The sequence below is a fragment of the Pteropus alecto genome, unplaced genomic scaffold (genome assembly GCF_000325575.1).
Source record: "Pteropus alecto unplaced genomic scaffold, ASM32557v1 scaffold71, whole genome shotgun sequence".
In the NCBI taxonomy this organism is placed as follows: domain Eukaryota; kingdom Metazoa; phylum Chordata; class Mammalia; order Chiroptera; family Pteropodidae; genus Pteropus; species Pteropus alecto.
In genome coordinates, this window is record NW_006433024.1 from 12,038,310 (window position 1) to 12,057,181 (window position 18,872).

The 18,872-nt window shown below is 40.4% G+C and overlaps 1 protein-coding gene across 1 annotated transcript in view; it reads left to right on the top strand.

Moving 5' to 3' along the window:
* The window catches only part of TRIM44 (tripartite motif containing 44), a 97,572-nt gene extending 83,732 nt beyond the window's left edge, over positions 1–13,840 (top strand). The window contains exon 6 of the mRNA XM_015586401.2: positions 9,244–13,840. The gene's annotated coding sequence lies outside the window, so the exon portion shown is untranslated. The remainder of the gene's footprint in view (positions 1–9,243) is intronic.
* Positions 13,841–18,872: the final 5,032 nt, after the last annotated feature.

The following is an 18,872-nucleotide window of genomic DNA, read 5'->3' on the forward strand; positions in this document are numbered from 1 at the left end:
AGACAGAACAAATGCAAAAGCCTTATGGCAAGAACAAGGTCTTCTTATTTGAGGGGCAGAAATAAAACCAGTGTGGCCTTCAGGTGGCACAAGATAGTTTAGAAAGGTAGGCAGGGGCCAAATCAAATAGAGATCTGTGGGCCATGGGCTTTATTCTGAGGTTATAGGAGGCCACTGAAGAATTTTTAAGCGAGGCAGTAACATAATCTGTCACACATTTAAAAGATATTACTCCGAATGCAGTTTGAAAACTGAACCGTAGTGAAAGAGTAGAAGTAGAAAGATCAGTCAGAAGGAACTGCAGTAGTTCAAGCAGGAGGTGGTGATGGAAGTGGAGAAGAGGAGTGGGCAAGCGGGCTGCGCTGTGCAGTGTGAGTCAACGGAACTTGCTGGTAGACTCGATGGGATACGGAGATGGTGCTTCTAAGTTTTGAGCACAATGGTTGGCGCATATCAACTACTCAAAGAAATTATAGCGGCTTACTCTCCCTATTAACAAACAGACTTTTCTCAAACACCAAGAGAATAGGCTTGAGGAGGAATCTTGAACCCATTCAAACGACACCATGATGCCTACAGTTCATGTGTGACAACAGTGTTAGCTCTTTTGTTATTAAATGGCATTCTTAAAGAAAATGGAGCTTGCAGGTATGAAGGTGGATTCAGGAACCAGAAGTTCTGACTTTCAGTTAATCTCACTCCGCTATCATCTCACTGTATGACTTTTTAGCCTCTTAGCCTTGATTTCTTCATCTGATGTTACTAAGTAACCATAAAATGTGTTGAGCATTTACTATGTGCCAGGCACCATATCAGGCACTCTATATACATTAATCCCCATTTAATCCTCCCAGCAACTCTTCCAGGTAGGTACTAAATTGTTCTCCATTTCCAGGTAAGAACACCAAACTCAAAATTCCACAGCTAGTAAATGGCAAAGCTGTGACTTGCAACCTAAGCGTTTCTAACTCTTACATCCACATTCCTAACCCTCTGCGATATGAGAAGTAGCACTAGTTCTTGAGAGTTGGTATACTTCCAATTTCCAATTTTTACAACTTCAGGACCTCAATTCAAGGTCATCATGGGACTCAAAGTTACTGAGAACTAATCTGAGACACATTAAAGAAAAAAATAGCTTACCATTCATACAGAGATTAGAGATTAGTGTCAAGAGTGTATTTTATTTATTGATCGTTTCTCCCTCTCCCTTTGGTGTTTTGTAAGATACGGCAGCTAAGGCAACAGGCAATTTGAAGTCTAGCATTTTCTTAAATCTTACGTTTAAGATTTCCATGAAAGGAAACTGCTTGAGAGAGATTTTGTTTCCATTATTCACTTGCCAAGAAAAGATGAAGAAACTGGGTCGGGTGGATTTCCTGAAGGAGCAGAAAGCAGGCAGGGAAGGTAAACCCTTGGGCTATTTTCTGATTCAAACTCCCACCCCCCTGGAGTTGCCTGGGCCCTAATAGAGGCTTCGGGAAAGGTTCTTTTCAGTGGTCACCACAGGAGGTCATCAGTTATGAGAAATCCAGCAGTGCTGGGGGGAGGGGAGGGAGGTGGGGGAGGCCAACAGAAAGTCAGAGAAAAGAGAAAGCTTACTGCCTCTCTTGCTTTTCCTCTTGAAGTTCAACAGCAGACTGAATAATTACATGGAATTTATTTCAAAGAGGAGAAACACACACACATACACACACCCCACCGTCTCATCCTAGGAGACACTTTGCAGTTGCCCCAGTGTTAGCAAGGGTGTGGAAAAAATGGACATTCTCAAACTTATATGAATAATGACTAAATTATTGTAAGATGATTTCTGGAGGGCAGTTTAATAATGATATATCAATCAAATACCTTTAAAAATACATGTCCTTTGATGGTTGGAGAACTATCTGATTCTAGGACTAGGGTAGAGAATATGCAAGATGATCCCAGAGCATTTTGTAGTGCCATAAAGTTAATAGGCGCTCAATAAACGAACAAACAAAAACAAACACAGCACATTGATGGGGGAGTATCAGGGGGGTCACAGAACTGACCAAAAGAGCTCCCAAACACCAAAGCTGAACAATTTGAGCAACAAAATAATTGGATTATAACCCAAAGTATAAAATAAATATCCATGAGTCCAAACTGATATAAATAAATGATTGAATAAATAAATAAATGAAGGAGAAGAAACAAATCTTATGTTCAGAAGAATTTTAAATAATTTATGTAGATACCCTACCCTCAACGATAGGGAGTGTAACTCCTCACTCCTTAGGTGTGGGTTGCTCATAGTGACTTCCTTCCAAAAAGGACAGTATGGGAAAAGGGGAAAAGTAACTTTTCAGTGGAAAAACCTTAACAAACACTGTCTCAGCTAGGTGATCAAGGTCATCATCAACAACTAAGTCGTATAGATTGTATGTATCCTTGATATGAGGTGTTGAGAATGGCACTTTACCTCTGTAGTTTCCTTTCTAAAGGCCTATAACCATGGCCTAACCATGACAAAAATATCAGACAAATCCCAATGGAGGGACATTCTACGAAATACCTGACCAGTATTTCTCAAAACTGTTATGGTAATCACAAACAAGAAAATCTGAAAAACCGTCCCAACCAAGATGAGCTTAAGGACACATGATGGCAAAAAGTAATGTATTTGGGTGAAATCTGGAATAGAAAAAGGACATTAGGGGAAAACTAAGGAAATCTGAATAAAATATGAACTTCAATTGATGTTAATGTAACAGTATTGGTTCACTATAACAAATGTGCTATACTAATGTAAGATGTTAATAATAGAGGAAAGTAGGTTTTAGAACTCTCTGTACTACTTTGTAATTTGTCTTTACATCTTAAGTTATTCTAAAACAAAGTTAATTAAATACAAAACCATGCCCTTTGACATAAGTTTCCCTTCTGGAAATATTATTTTTGGAAACAATTAAGGATGAACCTAAAAATGCATCCACCTGCATGTGTGTCACGGAGGTATGGGTAATAGTGAAAAGGCAGAAATAATTAGTGTCCAATATTAGGTATGGTAAATCTATACAATTCAATTACAAATCATAATCTTATAGAAATATAATTTTTGATAAGGAAGATATTCGTGATTGCCACTTGACTGGAAAAGCAGATTATGAAAGAGCCTTTGAAGTAAATATTTTAATATATGCATGAAGGGGTATAGATAAATATATTTTAATGTGTTAATGGTGATTATCATTGGTGGATAACACTATAGGTTTTTTTTCCCCTTTTTATAGAAGCAATACTTGTTACAGAAAGCACAGATCAACAAAAAAAAAGCTACTTTCTGAATTTAAAAAAAGGCTAGAAATTATTCCATTTAAATCCAGCAGTAGTAGCAACAGAAGACTCAGTATGAAAGAGAGGAATTCTAAGAACAGATGGGACATCACAGGCTAATAAGCCTGCCTGTTACTTCTCTTCAAGTATTTCCCTATAGAAGGGCACTGCCTGCCTGACATGCCTGCTGGTGCCTTTCCATCTTTCATAGAAACAGGCCACCATATACGCAGCCCCTGGGGAATGCAAAGGTAGCCACCTATAAAAATGGTAAACAAGTCTTAAGGTACACAGAAATCAAACTTGGTAGTGTGGTTAGAGTGTGGACCTGAGGCAAAGCTGGAGACCCAAACTTTTAGAGGCACCTGCGTAGGTCTGTAGAGGCAGAGGCAGCTGTGAGGGCTGAGAGACAAACCCAGTGTCTGTATTTCCTTTTCCTTCTATAGTAATCCCAACCTTACCTGGCATTTTTTTCATCTTAAAAAAGAACTTGCCTTCCATCTCACTGCAACAACCCTTAGAGGTAGGACATTATTATCCCATTTTTTAGGTGAAAAAATTGGGCCTCATAGAATTTTAGTGGCTGCTACTTACTGGCTAGGTAACTGGAAGTCAGAAGATATAGGTGCATGTCTCACCTCTTACCCAAGTCGTTTAATTTTTGAGGGTTCTGGAGTCTGCATAATCTAGATCTACCATTTACAAGCTGTGTACCTTGAACAAGCCATGTAGCTTCTCTCGGCCTCAATTTTTTTATCTGTAAAATGGATTTGATGATACCTATCCAAAAGCTACTGTTAGGGGGTTTGACAAGTTTGTATATCTATGAATTACTTAGCACAGTACATGGAACATAAAGTCAGCCCTCTGTAAATAGTGGTTATTATTAAAGGAGAGAAAAGTCACAGTATAAAGTAGAATGATCTAGAGAGAGAAAAGCCCTTCTTTCTGTCTTTCCTGTGATTTGAGAAAAAACAAGGCTAGAGTCACTTTAGACTTTTTTAAGAATCATGATGAATCGGGGGAATCATGGAGCTTTTTCCTCAAATCAGAGCTTACTCTTGAGTCTGTAATAGGTATTAATCAAACAGTATTATTAATTAACCTGGTGTTTGGGCCCAGCCAGAAAAAAGAGGTAAAAGAACTTGGAACACCTAGGCCAGTCTTCAGATTGAATTGGGAGGAATGGGAAAGAGAGAAATGCACAGGAAGCAAGAGAGAAAATAGTATAAATGAGAACTAATTAATTAGCTCAACAAGTTTGGAAGTTGGAAAAGACAAGTTAGCTCTTGTCTGGTTTGGAATTTTCCTAAATTTTACTTATAATGCAAGACATCCGAATTTCCCATTTGAGGAAACTGGATCCCAGAGTCATACAGCAAAGCCAGGACTAGAACTCTGAAGTCCTCTCATGTTTTTCTGAGCTAACCCAGAATAAACTGAGGACATTTCATTTTATCTTATATCTCAGTTCCACAGGTGGCTGCTAAATATGTAAGTTCTGATCCCCTATAGCACACTAACCCCCTCACTTTCAGCCCAGGCTATTTGGGCAGGTGAAAGGGGAGACAAAAGTGGCAGCTCTGCTCTGTCTAGTAGTGGAGTATTTCTGAGTCTGGGCATTTGGCCCGTTCCCTGAGCCAGGCCGATTGCATACTTACTGTAACTGGGCAGCCACACCTCAGATGGTGAATAGAGACTTTCTAATTAGCTCCTGTGCAATACTTGTGTGGCTTCATTCTTGGAGAACACTAAATCTATCTTTTTGATTTCAGCTGAATCTAGCCTTCCTCCCTTGTTGATACCCTTAATTTCTCTATGTTCCTGAGTTGAATTATCCTTTGATAGCAATAAATAGCCAAGAACTCAGCAGATATGAGTGATGCCAAATCAAATTAAGATGTATCATAGTCTCAGGAAAAGAAACTGTTAAACTTATAAGGTCAGAGTGCCTGTCACCTCTCTTATTAACTTCCTCTATAGCCTCCTTCTCTGGGAACAGAAGCTGAAAAGCTGAGCTACCCGCCTATACGGACTGGCTAAAAAAAAATCATCAGGAAGTGAATACTCCTTGATCATAATCACTTTACCAGAGGGTGTTTAGAGGCTGGATATGACTGGGGCTTGTGGCATGCCTCTAACAGCTCCTTCAACTTCACAGGCACCCAATCAAAACTAAAGAGATTCTTCATCAGACAGTGTGCCAACTGGCAGAGGGGACACCGCATTCTTCTGGATAGGCCTCCTTAGTTTCATTGTGTCACTCTGACCCCTCTCCCCAGCCAGGGCAGTGTTAAATGCCTGACCACCCTCCCAGTCAGGATTTAGGAACTCTCAGTTCCTTTAACTAAACTTTTTATTCTTATACTCTTAAAATATATTTTTAAAAATTATGTGCCTCCTTGCCCATTTTTAAGTTAAATCCTGAAATTATATATCAAGTTTAGAGGATGGGAAAAGGATGTGATTTCTGACAGATTATATATAGTATGAGCTTTATATATGTTTTTGCCAAAACTTTGGTACTGAAGATTTAGCTTATTAAATTTACAGACAAGATTCGCTATATAATCTAATTGACTAAGACGAAGACGGTGTTTATGGTCAAACCATTCAGCCAAATTAGTCTTGCTTTCTGTCAAATCCAAGCCTGATTTGTTTTTCAATTCAAATAAACATATTAGTACACACCTCATGACAACCATCTCACTTCTGAATGTGAATTCTTAGTCTACAGATAGACAGATGACATACAGCCTTGCCAAGAGTTTATCACCTAGATGAAAGAAGGGATTACCTCCTTTACAATTCCTTACCCTGCTCTCAAAGGACTCCTCTTAGAAGCAAGCTCTAAAATTGTCCCAAGGCACTAAAATGGTAAGATTCAGGAGGGTGAGAGGTATGCATTTCTTTTTCTGAAGTTGGAGTAAGCTGATTATAAAAGTGGGAGTGACTAAAGAGAGAACCTATAGGTCACAGACACCTTCTTGGAAAGGTTAATTTTAAGAAGGAGTGTAGATGAAAGTTAAGAATCTAGACATTTATTTCCTTAAAATTACCCATTCCCAGATACCCTCTAGAAAGTCATTATGTACCAGAAGGATATATGTTACCCCAGTTTTAAAATCACTGCTTTGAGATACAACAGCACTCTCAAACTAGATCAGTCTGTGACTGAGACCAGTTAACCTAGGCATCTCTCAGTATTTGACCTCTCGAGTGTTTGGCAGGGGCTGACTTTTATAGAGATCTGTTCAAGTAGAAGGGTCAGAACCACAGAACTCAGCCTTTCTTTCTATTTAATACCATATTCCATTATATCTGGAGTTGTAAAAAAAAAAAAATCCCCAAGCAAGTAAAGAAAGATACTATTGCTCTCCAGATGTTTGAAGGGCATTTGGGGAGAGGAAAGTACTTGCTCTGGAATGTAATGTTTTAGATGCCAAAGCTAGGAACACTGGAAGAAAGTTAGGTGGATGTAGGTATTAATTCAGGACAAGGAGGAGGTAGATCAAAGTAGGATGTCTCTGTCTCTGTCTGTGTCTCACTTACTAGGCCTTAAGTCCAGAAGCGCAGCTACTGTGTCCATCTTACTCGTGCCTAGCAACATGCCTCACGCTCAGTTGGCAGTCAGTAAATACTTAACAGATGAAAGAATCAATCAGTGATATTCCAGAATCCCAGATTCTCAGGTTTTTAAACTGTGAGATGAACTATATCATTCAGGCCCATGAATGGCTCTCTTTTAGGGTAATGAGAAAAGATTTTATCAGTCGTAGCTTATGACCTTTTCCCCAAGACAACTCTACAAGTCTTATATTAATGAACCTGGCAACTCAAAAAGAACTTAATTTACTTATAATTTTATTATACTCAGTTGGGGAAGGGGTGTTGACCTCTTTGTGAATATGATGAAAATTATGGCCTGAGACAAAGGAACACCCAGACAAAATTTTGTATACAATTCCAGTAGGCTCATGAACCCTTTAAACTATGCATCTCAGGAATGCTGGAAGTGAACTGTAGCTTAAGGAAAGGGCACAGTCACCATGATAGATCTCTTGAATTTGAAGGAAAATTGACAAGAGAACAATAAGAGCTTGCTTTGGATATAATACCAAGGGGGAGAATATGACGCCAGTTCCATCTGTGCCTTGATTCTGATGAGAAACTTTCATAAAAGATCCTTTGTTCCCTTTGGGACAGATGCCACTAGGCACTGTTGCTTAATGACGACGGTCCACTGTCCAGCCCTTCCTATCATGCTCCTTTCATTGGACAACAGGCAGGAAAACGGAACATAAACGACAGAGTTTTGGATAGTGATGGTTGCCGAGTTGGTTTTTTGGCTCCTTAGAGTACACTTATCTTGATGTCAGGCTCTGTGTCTTGAAATATTTTCACCCGTAGCAGAAGTACTGCAATGTAGTTGCCTAGGATATTTTCCCTTAAAGTCTTTCCCAAATGGATGTAAAAGAGCACAGCTTTTATACAGACATAGATACTTGTGAGGAAAAAAATTTCTAGGTCATAGGTGGGAGCTGGTACACTCCAAGGCTTTCCTCTTCCTTAGTTCCTGTCTCTTCTGGAGGAAGGAGATTTTACCTGCCTTCCAAGCACCCCAGCTCGACTACTTCAGACTTGATCCAGCCAAAACTAATCCTTAAGTTTTAAGGACACGAACCTTACTATGTGACTTGAAGATTTTACATCTCAGTCACATAGCTTCACTTTCTTCATATGGAAAATGGGGATAATAAAAATAATAGTCCCTACATTCTGGAGTTGTTATGAGGAATATTAGAATGGGTGAGGAGTGCTCAGCTCAGTGCCCCTGGCACACAGTAACCACTTGCTCAGATTGGCTCTTGTTATGATTTTATGGACTGTGGCCCCTGGAAGTGGAGTTGTAGAAACTGGGCAAGTTTGCTACTTTTCCATTTCTTGTATGCTTGCTCCTGCCCCCTTTCTTTTTCTAGCCCTGCCTTCTCGCCCCCGTCCCTTTATCAACAGTGTTCTTTCCCAGTACCAAGCCAGGGAGGCTGTAACCTTGAGCATCTGAGCTCCGAGCCCGCCTCTGGGACGCTCGACTCATTATTTCGGCCACTGGAATATCACTGACATCTAGGATCCTCTGGTCAGGGCAGTAATGACTGACTATGCCTTTCAACTCCCTCCCTCTTCTCTTCCTGTCATTTTTATTTCTCACTCCCTTTTTAAAAACTATTTCTTGAAAACTTCTATGTACCTAACACAATACTAGTGCTAGATAAACAGTAGTTAATAAAATAGACAGTTAATAAAATAAAATAGTAGTTAATCAAATAGAGGGGAGAGTAAATAGCAAACAATTTATAAGATGTGATCAGGGTAAAGACATAAATAAGGCGGAGATAGAGAATAATCAGGAATTTCTACTTAGAGTACCTTCTCTGAAGAAGTGACATTTGAACCCAGTGACTGTCCCTGTGGCATGAATTGAAACCTTGGCTTTATTCCAAGTGAGAATTGCCATTGGGAGTACAGAATGATAGCTTCTTTTTGTTTTTCTCTCCTAACAATAGATGGCTTAAGACTTAGGGTAAGTCAAACTGCTTATTTTTACCAGCAACTTATTTTGTCAAGTAAGTTTTAAAAAAATACTACCTTACCTACTCCTTATTGTGTGTACCTAGCATTGTGCATCTTACATGTATTATCTTACTTAGTCTTCCAATAACCCAAGAAAGTAGGTTTTATTACCATCATTATCCCTGTAGTCAAATAAATCAGAACTTAGAGACGCTAAATGACTTGACCACGGCCACAGTGCCCACCAGTGGGTGGTAGGGTCAGGACTGGAATCCAGGGATGTCTGACAACAGCCTGTGCCTTCAACCAGTAGACTAGGCTGCCTCCCTTCTTATGTTGTCTGAACTCACCTGGTTCTCCTTTCCTTTGTAGTGGTGCCGGTGAAGAAGAGGACACATGAAGGCTTGCCATCCCCAGTGGAAAATCATTCCTTCCCCTTGTGTGTATGTGACAGCGTATATATAACGGCTTCTGATTTCTGTGAAAGCTGCCCAGCGACAAATGTTCTTCCACCAGATACAACCCCAGACCCACACAGCAGGCACGTATCTCTTCAACAGATGACCAGTTTTATGCTTACTGACTGTGTGATAGGTCAAGGAAAAGTGCCCCCGTGATCAATCAACCAGGAGCAATTCAGAAGGGTCCTTCGGGTAATCCCTCAGTGGCTGCTTTGAACTTACTCAGGAAAGTCAGCCCCTATAATATTGTATACACAAATACTATCTTTTCATTAGGAAGGATCTGGAATAATCTTGAAGGGCAGTCAGATTTTTTTTTTTTCCCATACCTGCTAATAAAACCCCACTCTATTTATATTGAAGCATGAAATAAATGAGGGCGAAGTACAACTGAACCCACGTAAATCGTCTCTAAAAGCCCAGTTATACATTTGTGAATATGTGTTTTCATGAAATAAGATGGATGGCTCGAAAACAGGGTTGGAGAAAGAGTTAAAATTTAGAAATATATAGAGATATTTTTAGTACATGAGGTTATCCAGGACTTCAGATTCATAATTCAGTGCTGTGAAAATGAAAAAAATGATTGAAGAGGTAGAAAGGAAATGACCTTAAAAAAAAAAAGGAGGACCAAAGATATCTGATTAAAAGTTGAAATCGTTATTTCTGAACTCAGATTGCCCGAGTTTCCAAAATAGTCACTAAAGGATCTGATGGAACCTGAATTATTTGGGTGACTTCTGCAGGTTTTATGGACCTTGTCACATGAAAGGTGGAATGTATATTACCAAATGGGAATTTCAGTGTAGGTTTTTACTGTCCCCCCTTCCCCCCACCTGCCTAGCCTAACTTGGCTTAAATGCAGTGTGGGGAGAATTCTTATCACTCCGTGGTGTGTGAATCGATCTCTGAGCTCCATCTACACCCTCTTTTTACTTCAGCTGGAACCCCTCTTCCCTTGGCACTCCCCACTAACAAATCTGCAGATCATCTCCCTGTCCTGCTTTCTCCTCTTTAGTAACATGAGCAGAGACACAATCGTGGTTGGACTTCTAGCTTTTCACTTCCAAATCACGTTCCCTTACAACCAAGTTTTTCATGCTCAAATGAGCAGTGATGTCCTAGAGAATACAAAACTGCAAGCTAAATAATCTGCATCTTCCAAAACATCAATTTTACTTAAGAAATGTTTGGAGTCAGGAGATGACCTTATTTTTAAATAAAACAAACACAGTTATGTGATGAAATAGAATGTTCGTACTCATAAACCTAGTTAATATAAAATGGGAGACTTCGCAGGTAATTTTTATTTACAAGTTGGGGTACGTGCTTCCTCTCCACTGCCTTTAGTGGTATTTTGGTATTCATTTCTGAGAAGTACAATTAACTGCATCCAAACAGCCTTGGGGTTGCTGCTGACTTGGGGTCTAGACTTCTAGTGCCTCTGAGGCAGAATCAAAGGAGCCTGGACTGGGGGAAATCTCTCTCTTCCTGCCTGCCTGCCTGTCTGTGACCTGGGTACCTATCACAGAGCTTTAGGGCCAGCTGATTTGTGTGTGTACAAGATGGTTTTGAGGCAGAAACAATACCTACTTACTGTAGAAATCCTATTTATATTATGTTCAAACCTGTGCATGCTATGAAATGATTGTTCCTTTGATGCCAGGAAGCAACCAGGCATATATACTTCTGGGTTAGGATTATCCTAGCTCACTAAATATGTCAGGACTTATTTATCAATTTGAGAGGAATTTGGGTTGTTAAAAAAAAAAGTATTTTTCTCTCAAACTGGTGGCTTACAAATGGCTTAGGCAATTTCAGTGTTTTATCTATCTGCCCGCAAAAGCTGGAGAATTTGGCATACCACTAATTACAACCCCCAGCCATATCCAACAAAACTACCCTTAAAGAAAGACAATGGCCTCTATTTAAAAATCAGAAGATTAAGAAGTCTATAGGATTTGGAAGCTTGTGTTATCTTTCCCAAATAATTATTTTTAAATCTCTAAATAGTAGCCTTATCAGTGGGCAGATCATTGGCCTCACCATACCCAATCATATAGTATCACTTTAAGTCAGTATTTGGGAAACCCAAGTATTTATGCCATGGATATTAACGGAAATATAAAAATACATGCCAGCCTGCCGTAATAAATTATCATATCTCCGTAAGCCTCAAGGAAAGCACTTTTCCTTTTACTTAGAAAAGATTTCAGGTTTGCTTTTTGGGCTCCTGCTGTCTTCAGCACCTGATAAAACTTTAACCAGGGAAGCATTAAACAGTGCAGCAGCTTCTGCCCAGGCTCCTAAGTTCCTGCTGGCACCATTTATCGATGTGAGAACTAGGATGCTTCCTGCGGTGGCACCAGCTTCCCCCAAAGCTGGAACGTGCTGCTCAGCCTCAAGCCCCAGCAGTATGAGGCTTCCCTCCTGCCAGGTCAGTAAAAGTTAGACTGCTCAAAATTGTGTCCTGACTGGATTCAGGCTGCAAGTTTTGCAGAAATCCCTAGGGACAAGTCATCAAGGGAGGCAGGTAGTGAATGTCTTCAGAATGAACTGGGTCCTATCCCCAATCTCTGGCTGCCTTCCAAATATTGGGTGTCTGGGGACTGAGAGGGGGTTTGTCCTTTGATTTGTTGTCTTTAAATCTAGGGCAGTTCCAAAAAGTGCTTGGAGTCTCAGCTCTGCCAGCCAGGAAGGGAAATGACCTGTATTGAGGACTAACTATGAGCCAGGCCCTGTCGTACGCCCCCATTCTCAGATAATAAAACAGATTTGGAGTGGAAGAGTCACTTCCATTGAGTTACACAGCTAGGAAACGTTGGAGCCGGATTTTGAACCCAGCTCTCCTTAACTCCGTGACCCATGCTATAGCTAAAGTACAGAGAGAGAAAAGACTTCAGGTTCCCCTGCTATAGTCTGACCATCCCACTTTATGAATTCTTTTTTAAAATTACATTTCGTTTCTGTAGCTTGGGCTCAGAAATGGCATAGATGTAGCTTTATTCTTCTACTTTAGCAGATGCATTAAGTACACATTGCTAACTTAAGCTTGTCCCCAGGAGTTGCAGTCTCCCATAAATAGTTTCTAGGCCTTTAAGAGTATAGAACTTCTCAGAAATAGTAAGAGTGAAGGGTTTCTGCTCTCAGTTTATTTTCTGCTGTACTACTGCAGAAAAGGAAACCTTCATATTTTAGTAAACCTGGCCTGTTCTGTGCTCTGTGAGGATATGGTAATTCAAAGTCCAGTGGATCTAGACTTTCTAGCTGATACCTGATATGTATATGTGTATGCGTACACACATGAGTGATATGTATGTGTGTATATACATGCACAGACACACACACACAATTTAAGAACTAAGGGAAATTCAGAGCAGCCCCCTCATTGTCTTGCATACCACAGCAAAAGTTTCTGCCAGCCCTGATTATAAGTGTTACCAGATAATTGGAACTTAGGTGCTTATTTACAAGATGCTAACAAGAAGAGCACCTCCTTGGCAAATGTTGTCAGCTACTAAAGCATTGCACCGAGGTGACAGCCCTGAAGGAAATTTTACTTCAGCCCTACTAAATTGTCTTGATATGGGAAATTTGGTTACCCAGCCATTTTGAACACCTGAGAGTCTGACCACTCTAGTCAAGCCTGATTGCGCAGCTGCAGAATTCATAACTTATTGTAGTGGCAGGGCCTAGGAGTCCTCTCCCCCACCTAGAAAATATTCTTCTGCCAGTACCTGAAATTTCACATTCACATATGGTCGTTCAACCCATGCTTTTTGGTAAAATCAATAGCAGTGTTGCCTAGCACATCTGGAAATTTTTTTAAAAAAAACAAATCTCATTATGGATGGATTCAGCCCAGCCCTAAGAGAAAAGGAAGGCCCACAGGGGAGACTTCAGATCTCATTAATTTTGCCTTTCCCCAGCAGTGTTTCTGAAGCCCCCACCCCAGCTCATTCTTAAGTGCCATAAGGCCCAGGCAGTTCCTGCCCTCTCGGAGGCCTGCAAGGTAAAACAGTAGCATTTGGAACTGAGAACACACCAGAAACAGCAGAACAAGTGTCACAGCAGGAGAATCAAAATAAATTAAAGACAGTTGTGAGTAAACTGGTGCAAAAAAAAAAAAAAAAAGGTGCCACAGAGCCCATGCTGGGCTTAATATGGCCTTGAGGGGACAATATATTTGTACTTAATGGGAGTTAAACCTGACGAATCTTTCTACAGTGACAGGCCACAATGCATGTGTGGGAAGAACCAATGAACCCATTGCTCTCTGCCTGATTTTCTGTGCACACATTTCCTCCTTAGTCATCTTCCCCTTCTACCCTTTCCATTAAACAAGGGAACACTCAATCTTTCAAGGGAACTATGTGTTTGAGTTAATGTTTCAGTATATCATTTTCATACTGTAAATTATTTTGTAAGAGAGATTTACTGCTATCCCAGGATGTTTGGATTCAGCGCCCCTGTGCATTTGGAAATCAATAAACTATTACTGGAAATACCATTTGTCTCTCAGAGTTGGGCACAAAGGACCCTGCTAGGTGTAAATATTCATGGTCTGCATTTTCAACTGTAATAATGCTAGAGATGATGGTGTCTGGTTCTTAGGTATGGGAGTCTCATTTACTCCTGACTGGAGTGGCTTAAGAGGTCTCTGGGAAATGGCAGAAGGACAGACCGAAAGTCATCATTATGTAGAGCTATGTTGATATGTCTTCTCAAAATAAAACAATCCCTGACTAAGTTAAATTTTCTGAGCACAGTAGATTATAACCTAAAGAATACTTGGTCCTGAATGATGTTTTTCAAATAAGAAAGCTTTGCAATTTGGATTAACCAGTGGGGAGGTCAATTTTTAATTTTTAGCATATTTTCTAGAAAAAAAACTTCGTAGTTCAAATCACAGGCCAGCAAAATCAACTTTGTGGAACCTTAGAAATACACATTTGACATAATTGATGAAGAAATAGAATTATGTTGTCAATGAAGCAATTCCAGGCCAGTTTGTAATATAAGGACCAGAAGTTGCCTTGTAAACAAGTCGTATACTCAGAGGCAAAATGTGAAAACCCAAGACAGTAGATACTATATAAACTAGAAAGTGCACATTAAAATTTGATTTTTAAAACTACATCCTAAAACCCACCAGCAGGTTTGTCTGGAGGAGCTATGGTTTATGAACCCTGCTCTAAATTTCTTTTTAACAAATTTGTCTCCATCAGACCACTTTAATTAGCAGGAGAGTATGTGAACTTTGGAGAAATTGTACCAAGATAGGGAGATGGATCAGTCACTTCAGGTCACCCAGTGAGCAGTGCTGATGAAACCAGGACTGCAGACTCTCTGTCTCCTATAGCAGTCATTAGGCCCTACTTCCTCTCTCCCTAGCTGCTGAGGACACTTCTGCCTGGCAGGATGGGATTGCCCCGCACTGTAGCACTTGGGAGTCTGTGTTTTAATAAACCACAATGTATTTGGAGGTTTTCTGCCCTACTTCCTGGTGCCAAAATCTCAACACCACATCCCATTGTCCCAGCCCTTTCTCATTTTATTGTCTTTCCCTCTGAAAGCCACAACTCTTTATTTTGTTTCATTGATCTTTGCTCGGTCCAACTCACAGGTGGCCCCATTTCCTTTACACTCATAAAAGGGTGAAATTGCAGCTTGTCTGGAAAATCTTCTGGCCTTAACAAGGCACCAGAGGTAGGTATACCTGGCAGAAAATCAGTCTGTCAGTTTTAATAAGAGAAGAAGATGTCACAGAAAGAAACAAAAACAAAAGACAAGGTAATAACTGGCTTGCTGAGTATCTGTATGTATTAAATATTAAAGTCTCCAGGTTAAACATTATTCACTTTCGTTAACAGCTGCCATTTAGTGAACTCTTTCTCTGGGCCAGGCACTGTCCTAGTTGCTTTTCACATTATCTTATTTAATTCTCACAGCACCAACATTATCATCCCCTATTTTATTGCTCGGGAATCAGATTTTGAGTGTTAATACTATGCCCGAGGTCACACCCTAGTAAATAAGAAGCAGGGATTTAAACCCAGGTCTAATAAACCCAGGTCTAACAGACCTCACAACCCCTGCTGTTACTCTCTTCTAGCTGCAGTGATCCCACCTTATATTGGTGAACAACGTCACTGCCTCCACTCCCGTAAACAGGTACAGCATGGCCTTGGGGCAAAGGTATTTGCCCCTTTTTAGGCTTTGCTCTCTACTGTCTGCGAAGTGCAGTGTACAGTGAGGAAAGAGCTAAGAGTAGCAATGAAATCCTCTCCTGACCTGAAATTACACTTTTAGGAGGGAACTGTTAGACTTGCTTTATCTTCTTTATTCCTAGGCCATATATAACGAAATCAGGGAAGGCAAAGCCAGGGTTTCTCTTGCCACGGATTTGGAATTTCGAAAGTCAGCCAATGTTGAAACTGAATCTGTAATTAAATATCTTGAAGGCTTCTTCAACAGCTTGACATTCGGCCAGCTTTGTATTGTTGGAAAGGGACTGCAAACACAGATCGTCTATTTTATAGTTCATTTACTGAATTTAGCCATCTTGGCCACAGCATACCATTTACCTTACAAAAATGGCCCACAACCTTCATACCATTTTAAGGATTCAGTCCTTTTGCTTGGACTTGACCATTAACCAGCTTCACCTATCCTTATTTCCGGAACATGAAATCCAAAACAGTGGTTTGACAATGAGTAATTGAGACAAAACTAGAAAAATCTGGAACCTCTGCTGGACCCATTCAAAAATGAGAACTAGGAACTAAGCAAACAAGGCTTCTGACCAATTGAAATAAATGTTACAAAGCCAACACATGAAGGAAAGGTCACCCATCCACCCATAAAGCACCCACTTAGAACCTTTTTATTTCTGCTTCACACCTAATTCTAAACGTTTGATGTCTGGTTTCCAAGCCTACAGCAGATTAGATTTAAGAGTGAAAAACAGACTTCTAGAGGAAACAGATCAAGAAGGAAAAAGACCTGACAGTAATAGGGAAGCCAAACAATTTTCAGTAGACTGAATAGCTCAAAAAGCAATGTTTTAGGGAGGCATTTAGTGCCAAAATGGTTCTATACACTTCTCAATCCCTAAAAGCCTCATTGTGTCACTGGACAGTATAAATTCAAATGATGAATGACCCTTAGTATCACATCTAAAGAAACTAAATTATACTCAGAAGGCAATAATTTGCATATCCAAGATTTTAGAAATATATCACAAGTGGTAAAAACACCTTTCAAGGAAAAAATCTTTGACTATCTAGAACATTTAGCTGAACAAAACCTCCTCCTACCTGAACTTTTGTGTTTAGAGAGTTGTTTCGTAGCTTTGTAAGTGACTTTCATGCTACAGTGCTTTGCATATTATGGCATGAACAATGGAAATGCCGAGTTCTCAATGTGATGAATAAAACTAATATGCAGCATGCAGGTCAAATTCTGGTACAACCGGTACTGCCGCTATAAAAATCACTTAACCATCCCTGTTATCTCTAAGCCCCTGTCAACTGCCCTTTTATTTCAAGCAATCATCATTACGACAAAATTGGAGTACAATAAAAAGAAACTGGACCCTCACCACAAGTTGCGTGTAACACAATTTAACCCATAATAACAGTCTCACTTCTGTTTCTCCAGTTCTTTGCTGTAAGAAGAATAAACCTTATGTAGACATACTACCAGACTGAGAAGCTTGGTGTTTAGTAGTTGCTTCTAGGAGAAGAGAGAATTCAGAAGTGAAGGACACATGGAGTTGTGGGCAAACCCTCACTAGGGAAATTTGGTCTCCGGGGACACTTTTGACCTTAATCCGTGTTGGAGCCAACAACCACAGACTTGCTTGCTTCTAATAGTGATGTAATGCATATATTAAGCCCTGGAATGAAGACATGTTCATTTCCCATGGATCACTGAGCACTTTGTGGCAACCTGGCCCTGATCCGATGACTTTAAGATAAAGGAATCCAGAAGCATGTGACTGGAACTATCCTTTCTCCCTGATGCTCTCCTTCAACACTGCATAATTGTAAAAGCATATGCTACTTTCATTATATGTATAAATGATCTAAGTTAATCAACTGTGCTCCATTCAGTATACAGGCAAGGATTTTTCCATGCCTATCCATCTTTTTTTGCTAATGGTGATGATGAGTTGTGTCATTGGCTACAATATTTTATTCTTCTCTCTCTCTCCACCCGCCACCCCACCCCGGCTTTTCTTTTTCTTCCCTTTTCTCCTTTCTCTTCCTTTCCTTCTTCTTTTCTTTTCTTTCCTCTTCCCTTCCCTCTTCTCTTTTCTTTCTTTCCTTTCTTTCTTTCTTTCTTTCTTTCTTTCTTTCTCTCTCTCTCTCTCTCGCTCTCTCTCTCTCTCTCGCTCTCTCTCTCTCTCTCGCTCTCTCTCTCTCTCTCGCTCTCTCTCTCTCTCTCGCTCTCTCTCTCTCTCTCGCTCTCTCTCTCTCTCTCGCTCTCTCTCTCTCTCTCGCTCTCTCTCTCTCTCTCGCTCTCTCTCTCTCTCTCGCTCTCTCTCTCTCTCTCGCTCTCTCTCTCTCTCTCGCTCTCTCTCTCTCTCTCGCTCTCTCTCTCTCTCTCGCTCTCTCTCTCTCTCTCGCTCTCTCTCTCTCTCTCGCTCTCTCTCTCTCTCTCGCTCTCTCTCTCTCTCTCGCTCTCTCTTTCTTTCTCTTTCTTTCCTTCCTTCCTTCCTTCCCTTTTTTTCTCTTTCCTTCTTTCCTCCTTCTTTTCCTTTCCTTTCCTTCCCCTTTTCTTCCTTCCTCTCTTCTCCTTCTCTCTCTTTTTGTCTTTTTGCCTTTCTCTTTTACTTAAATACTCTTATAACTACATTGCAACCAATATTTTGTAACACCCTTAGCAGCAGAAGGGATTAAATCATAATTCACTTCTAACTGATAAAACCAGCAATAAGAAAAGGAGGGCCGAGGGAGAGAGAAATTGTCCACCTTTTCCCAATAATAATGCCTGGATCAGATGCCTGATTCGCATCACAGTCTGAAGAACTTTGGCATTGCTTAAGGAGCAGGCAGTATCCCTTCGTCCCTCAGGGTGAGATGAGTCATCTCCTGAAGTCATGCCACTACAGAATATGTTCACCTCTGCTTGCTTTCTCCCCCAAGCCAGAGTGTAGCTAAACATTTTATGTCCCAAATCATGCGATTAGGTTAAGAAAAGCTTAAAAGCTGCTCTTGGTTCTTGAAAACATTGAGTTCAAGGGTGGTTCTCTGGCTCGAACGTGGCCATTTGTTGCCTCACTATTTTTATTAGGACATCTGGAGTTGCAGGTGTTAACTGGAAATAACCATCCTGTATTTGGTTTCTTTCCACACACCGGGGTTTCTGGGACCTTTTGGACCCAGCTGGGTGGCTATATCCTAGTATCAAATTCAGCCTATTCCAGGTGGGAAGAACCAAGATTACTCTTAGGCATGGAGGTGGTGGTGGTGGTGGTGTTGGTGGGGTGATTGTGGGTGGAGATGATGATAAACCACTGGTAACCACTGGATA